Below are 7,531 nucleotides of genomic sequence, written 5' to 3' on the forward strand. Positions count from 1 at the left end.
ACGAAGTCCCACAAATGTCGGATCCTCCCGAAATGAAGTTGATTATCTTGGCATCCGCGGGAGGTGATGCTGCTCGCTCAGGATCCTTCTCAGTATCCTGACCTTTATTCTTCTTTCTTCCTAAGAGATCTTTCAGATATCCCTTGCTTAGAAGATAGCTTATTTCTTTCCTTAGAGCAATGCAATCCTCAGTTACATGTCCGAAATCTTCGTGGAAAGCACACCATTTTGACTTATCTTTCCAGTCAGCCTTTTGTTGATTCTTTCAAGGCCACCTAGCCTTGTCTCCTAGACCCTGCATGGCATACATCAATTCGGGAATGTTAACAGAAAAGCAATATTCAGACAACTCAGGATACTCTTCAGGATCCTCATCTTCGACAGCATTCACTCTCTTGTTTTCATTTCTACCATATGGCTTATGCCGATATGACTTGAATGAGGATTCTGACTTCCTGTTAGTTGACTCATAAGTGTTAGATGAGTTCATCCTTTCTTGCATCTTCCTGTCATCCTCCAGACGGATATATCTCAAAGCCCTGTTACGAGCTTCGTCGAGATTCCGGCAGGGATTCATTACAAGATCCTGATAAAACTGAGAATCCTTTTGTAATCCCATCTTGAAAGCTTGCACAGCTGTTGCAACATCAAGATGTGGGATATCCAAGGATTCTCGACTGAATTTGTTCACATAATCCCTTAAGGATTCCTAAGGCCCTTGAGTTATCCTGTAAAGATCACTGGTTAGTTTCTCAAAACTCCGACTACAAGAAAACTGACTGTTAAATAAATTAACCAAATGAGCAAACGAAGTAATTGAGTGAGGAGGAACGTTTAACAGCCATTTTAAGGCTGATCCTGTTAGAGTAGAACCAAATCCCTTGCACAAGCACGCTTCCTTGAGCTCCGGAGGGATAGGGTTAATCTCCATTCTTTCCCTATACTGAGCAATATGCTCCTCAGGATCCGTAGTTCCGTCGTAAAGCTTCATGTTGGGGGTTTGAAATCTCTTTGGGATCTCAGCATCACAGATAGGATGTGCAAAACGAGATATCTTATGGCTGTCTTGGGACACTTCCGGGATCGGCTGGACCACCCCAGGTACACTGGATATCATGTCCTTCAACTTTTGAAGTTCCCTAGTAAGTGCTGATGTCACACCTGTATCCTGCAAAGATCCACTATTGTTAGTAGCATGAGTATTATTATTATTTGACACGTTACCCGTTGGAGGATTTTGCCCATATCCTGAGCTCCTCATGGTTGACATCCTGACCGAGGAGGGTATTTCAGGAGTATGATTCTGAGGAAGACTGGGCACAATATTCCCCCTGTTATCCTCAGTATACACAGCTGAACTAAAGTTCAACGCTCTGGGGTGTAATGGAGTGACATTATCCTCAGCAGATCTGCTCGAGCCAGACTTCAGGAGTTGTACTTCCCTTAAAAGCATTTGGTTTGTTTCCCGTTGCTGCCTCATTTGTTCCTACACACTTCCAAATAAAGTAATAATTTCATCATTAGAAGCTAGAACGGGAGCAGGTTCCTGAACACTGCGGGTAGGGATAATATCCTGAGGTCGTGAAGAGGCTGGCGTCCTTGGAGGAGGTGGTGGAAGCACCGAACCAGTAGTAGTAGAAGTCATAGCAGACACAGTAGAGGAACTCATGTTTGATCTTGAGGCCATTATGGACAATGTGGCAAAAAGTTTTGAAAATAGAAAACTGATTAGCGATTTGACAAAAATTTTTAGTAAAGAGAGCACCACTTGCCCCACGGTGGGCGCCAAATTGTTTTGGTCAAAAATTACCGAAGCAATGAAGTGATCAAATTAGTTAAGTGAGGTAGTGTGCTAAGAGAATGTGTTCAAAAATATGTTAATTGAGTTATTTGCAAAAACAGTTTCAGGATACGGCTCAGGATATAGAGCCGTATCTGTGATCAAACAATGAGCAAAAAAGTAAAGGTTGACACGTGATGTACGAGGAAATCCCTTGATCAATCTAGATCGCCGGCATAAAACCTCGGGAGCTGACAATCGCAGCTGCCTTGTTCTTCTATTACTTCAAACTTCAGGATACAGTGCAGGATATGATACGGATCAACTAAGTGTTACAATGAGATTTGAGTACAAGTGTTTGTGTGTAGTGGTTGCTAGTAGCTAGAGAGCAAAGAGTGTGAGTGAAAGTGTGTGAAAAGTTGTGTCTACCTATGATCCGATCGCCCCTTTATATAGTTACAAAAAACAAACTAACTCTCCTATTATTCCGGGATGCTGGGAATATTCCATTCTGAACGTTGGGGGACTCTTTCTACTTGTTTTCCACGTGCTTATTGACTACAAAACCGGGTCTTCAGCTCATATAACCGTTACAATGTCAATAACATTGACCAACATTCGATATTCTCGCGGAATATGCCTTTCTGACCGTTATAAGACCCATTCTTCCACCATCAACGTCCATTTTTCAACCACCTTGAGCGAATCTTCAGGTAGATCAAGTCTTTTAACGTTGGTACCTTGCAACCAACATTTTACAAGCCAATCGTTAGTAATAGTCAGGATACTGCCTCAGGATATTACCAATATCCTGGCCCGGTATCCTGATACGGTATCCTGATCCGGTATCCTGATCTGGTATCCTGATCATATACAACTAATAAAAAATCAAGATACAAAATCAGGATATGGGCTCAGAATTTCACCCATAACAAGTAGCATGTTAACATATACTTTCACAAAAAAGAGGCTAACATAAACATAAGCATTAGCAATCTTGTACTGGATAACTACAAATGCCATGTTGAACATGAAGTGTTAATACATATGTAACACCCCAAAATATGCAATTTATTTATGTTATTTGAAATGTGTAGACATGTTATATTTAACCTAGTTAAGTAGTTATACTAGTAATTGATTAGAAGGAAGGTTAAATGATAAATGAGCAAAATTAAATAAATAGGGGGACTAAACTTGTTAAAAGATGGAAGTTTTATGATTACTAGTAAATAAGAATTAATAAAAAACTAAAACACATATACGTGTGTTCTCTGGAGATCGATCAAGAAGGGGAAAGCAAGGGGGAAACCCTAAATTCTGCAAATTAGCTAAATTGAAAGGGAAATCAAGGCCAAATCACATGCATGAACTCGAAACCTTAACTATCTAAGCTAGTACAACAAGCGGTAAGTCGAATTTTCTGTTTTGGATGAATTGTAGAAAGTGGGTTTTGACCCAATCATGAAATTATGTACAAGTAAGAGTTAGGGTTTCATAATGGTTCGAAAATTCTGCTTGAATTCTGAATGATTGAATGATTTAAGTGTATTACCCAATTGTTGTGAAGAAATCATAAAACCAATGTTTTGCATGTAAGCTATTAGATGAAAATTTATACATGATCTTGCATAGAGATAGAAGAATTAGTTAAGATGGTGTAGGATGAAAGAAAGTTATGAACTTGATTGATTCTTGTTAGTTTAGAAGGTGAATAAGTAGGGTTATGCAATAAATACTTGTACTTTGTGCTTTGTTGATAATGTGCACATCAAGTGTTTGACAAAATGCCTCAATGAAAATGCTAGTCATATAAGCCATAAACTTTATGTGAATTGAACATGTTTATGAAGCATGAGTAAATTGTATGATGTTTTATCGATTGATATGTGTAAATGAGCATGAAACATGAATTAAAAGAATGAATGGTTATATGTAGGCGTTAAGGAAGAAAGTTCGAGTCAAGTGAAGCAACAAGGGGATCAAGACCGAGGTACGCTTCTTGTACAAATTTTTGGTTTCATTATAGATATGTGTTTATCAATAATGTGTTAATTCGAATCAAATATGGAGAAAGATGTATGTATAGACCCTTCTCTTGAAAGGGTCGAATGATGTTATTGTAAGTTTAGAAGGAATGGTATGAAGTTCCGTTGGAACATATTACCGTGCAAGGATGAAAGAATGTAGCAAAGCACAAATTGTGAATGTCACATTTGTTTCTAGCCCGTAAGTTAGATTCTTGGGTTAAAGAAAGTAATTTTTGTTCTAATGATTTTTTGATGTTGTGGTCATGTAGGTAAATCTCATGTCTAGCTATCAAGCTCCGCCCGGTTCGAACACGCCTCAAGCCCGTCAAGCGTTCCGCATTTTGTAAAAGTCAATGTTTAATACTTTGTCACTTATGTTTTCGTCTAGTAGTTAAACCTAGTTTTTATTATGTTTGTCTTTTGGAAAACTTGTCGTAAGTACGTACATAAACTTAATGGTTTTGCAAGTAAAACATGGTATGTTTTGACGTGTATGTTGTGTCTTTCGAATGATTTTGGATTATGTAAAACAGGGGACCGCTCGTTTTTCAAACGGGTCATGCCCAAATTTCGTTAGAAAAGTACGTTGTTATTTAATAAATTTAAAAAGAAAATTATGGACGTTACAAGTTGGTATCAGAGCGTAGGTTTGAGGGATTCAAGCATCAAATGCTTGAACTCAAACCGGAAGCTCATGTGAAGTGTGTGTTCGATCCGCGGCGCGAAGCAAGTAAGTACCTTTAAAGTTGATTTTGCATTATGAATGAGTTAGTTAGGGAATGATAGGAAAATCATTAAGGGATGATGTGTAAAAGTTTGGGATGAAACAGACTGGTACGGGTTAAAACGGGTTGGAAAGATGGCTGCAAAATAAGAAATTTATCATAGTATGCTGGGCGTCACCGTAAGCTACGGTGGCTACCGTAGCTTACGGTAGACACTGGGACAAAACTCCTCTGCCGTAAAGCAGTAGCTTTGCACCGTAAGAAAAATAATGCCACCGTAAGTTACGGTGACACCGTAACTTACGGTGGAGACTGTTTTCAGCCTATAACAATTGTGATGATTTGTTTAATGTTTTCTATCATACGTGAAGTATTGTAAGCGTTATAAGAAGACTCTAAAGAATGATAGTATGCATGAATGTTAACTTTCAAAGGAAGTTATATACTATTAGAATGATTATATGATGGAAAGGATGATTGAATGTTTGAAATAAGGAATGATGCTTATGTGTAGATGACGGATACGAATGAGGATGAAGCGACACGACAAGAACAGCTGAAAACTATGATCTCGGAAGAGATTGGAAGGGCAATGCAAGCAAGTATTCCCCATTTAGCCCAAGAAGTAGAGGGTCATGTGTTGGAAGTGGTAGAATCAATGATGGCGAGTAAGATGGACGAGTTGAAGGGAATGATTAGTGAAGTGCAAGGAAGGAAAGGAACTCGCAAATGCACATACAAAGAATTTATGGCGTGCAACCCGTTACCATTCAAAGGAGAAATTGATCCTATAGCATGTCAAAGGTGGATTGCAAGTACGGAAGCGGTGTTCATAAGGAGTCATTGTGAAAAGGAGGATCAAGTAATGTTCGCCACCGATTTGCTACAACTCCGAGCTAAGGATTGGTGGGATGTTTATAGTAAAGAGCTTGGGGAAGAAAAAGTTCAAGTCTTGACATGGCAAGAGTTCAAGGAACCTTTTCTGAAGTACCACTGTCCGCAATCTGCCATTGACAAGATCCAAGAATATTTCTTACATCTTCGTTAGAAAGATGAAACCATTGATGAAATCACCAACGTTTTCCTTGACAAGCTGAAGTTCTGTAAAGATATAGCAGGAACGGAAAGAATGAAGATAAACCGTTATTACGGTATGTTGAAGGCTGAATATCGGGAGTTCATAATTCCCGCTAAATGTGAAACTTTGAATGAGCTCATTGACTTGGCCCGAGATAGGGAGATTGAAATAAGAAGACAGGCAGAAAGAGGTGAAAAGAGAGTATCTGAGAATGTTTCCAGCTCGAGCCCTTCAAAGAAACCAAAATTTCAAGATCAAAGCAAGAAGGATAAGGCGAAGGGTAGCATTCCGAAATGCAAAACGTGCGGAAAGTTACACACGGGGGAGTGTTTGAAAGGGAAGAAGGGCTGTTACAATTGTGGTCAAGAGGGACACCCATACTATAGGTGTCCAAATCCTTCCAGAACGTGTTACAACTGTTTCCAACCGGGTCATATTAAGGCTGAGTGTCCCAAGCTTCAACAGGAAACCGATAAGGAAGCAAGAAAGGAGGAAGCCCCAAGAGCTAAGGGGAGGATGTTTCCGATCACAACCGAAGAAGCGAAGGACCACCCGAATGTTGTATCAGGTATATTCTCATTGAACTCGATGCCTACGTACGTGTTATTTGATACTGGTGCTAGTAGATCGTTTGTATCTAGTGAACTAGTGTCACACCCCTCTTTTAGAATCGAAAGAATGCATGTACCATTAGAAGTAGAGATAGCCGATAGTAAGAGTTATTTGTTGCACGAAGTTTGTAGAAATTGTGAAATAATCATTGAAGACGAGAAGTTTGCCATTGACCTTATTCCCATGATATTGGGGGAATTTAAGGTTATAGTTGGCATGGATTGGCTAGCTAAACATCAGGCCGAATTTCAATGTGAGAAGAAGGTGATTCATGTGTTAACATCGGGAGGAAAACGAGTAAGCATACAAGGGGAAAGGAATATCAATTCGAAGCTTTGTTCTATAGTCCAAGCATACAAGTACGTACGAAATGGAAGCAAGGCATTTCTAACTTATGTGGTGGATACTAAGCAGAATACCCCTAAGATAGAAGAGGTTGAAGTCGTGAACGAGTTTCTCGATATTTTTCCGGAAGATTTGCCGGGGCTTCCGCTGGAACGTGAAGTGGATTTTAAGATTGAATTGTATCCCGATGCCAAACCTGTAGCCAAGGCTCCTTATAGGTTGGCCCCAACTGAAATGCGGGAGTTAATGGTACAAATACAAGAATTGCTCGACAAGGGATTTATACGCCCGAGTGTGTCGCCATGGGAGCGCCTGTACTTTTTGTCAAAAAGAAAGACGGTTCGATGCGCATGTGCATCGATTACCGAGAGTTGAACAAGCTGACGGTGAAAAACCGATACCCATTGCCCCGAATCGATGATCTCTTCGATCAGTTACAAGGGGCAAGTTGGTTTTCAAAAATAGATTTGCGGTCCGGGTACCATCAGTTAAGAGTGCGAGATGAGGATGTGGCGAAAACGGCTTTTAGAACGCGATACGGGCATTACGAGTTCTTAGTAATGTCCTTTGGATTAACGAGCGCGCCTGCCGCGTTCATGGATCTTATGAATCGAGTTTGTTGGCCCATGTTAGACAAATTCGTTATAGTTTTTATCGATGACATCCTGGTTTATTCCCGAAGTAAAGCCGAACATGCATGCCATTTACGTGAAGTTCTTGAAGTACTTCGCAAGGAGAAATTGTACGCGAAATTCTCCAAGTGTGCTTTTTTGGCTTAGAGAGGTACAATTTCTCGGTCACGTGATTAATGCGGATGGTATCTTAGTAGACCCGTCAAAGGTGGAAGCCGTTATGAAATGGGTACCTCCCAAGAACCCAAGTGAAGTAAGAAGCTTTTTGGCTTTAGCAGGCTATTATAGGAGGTTTATCCAAGACTTTTCTAAATTGTCCTTGCCGTTGA

At 40.0% G+C, this 7,531-nt stretch overlaps 1 long non-coding RNA gene across 1 annotated transcript; it reads left to right on the forward strand.

Annotated features, from left to right (window-relative positions):
- The first annotated feature begins 3,081 nt into the window (after window positions 1-3,081).
- LOC110903759 lies at window positions 3,082-4,238 on the forward strand. Its single transcript, XR_002572161.2, has 3 exons — window positions 3,082-3,189; window positions 3,720-3,773; window positions 4,080-4,238. It is a non-coding gene; the product is annotated as an uncharacterized LOC110903759 (long non-coding RNA).
- Window positions 4,239-7,531: the final 3,293 nt, after the last annotated feature.

Source organism: Helianthus annuus, chromosome 2, assembly GCF_002127325.2.
Source record: "Helianthus annuus cultivar XRQ/B chromosome 2, HanXRQr2.0-SUNRISE, whole genome shotgun sequence".
In the NCBI taxonomy this organism is placed as follows: Eukaryota; Viridiplantae; Streptophyta; class Magnoliopsida; order Asterales; family Asteraceae; genus Helianthus; species Helianthus annuus.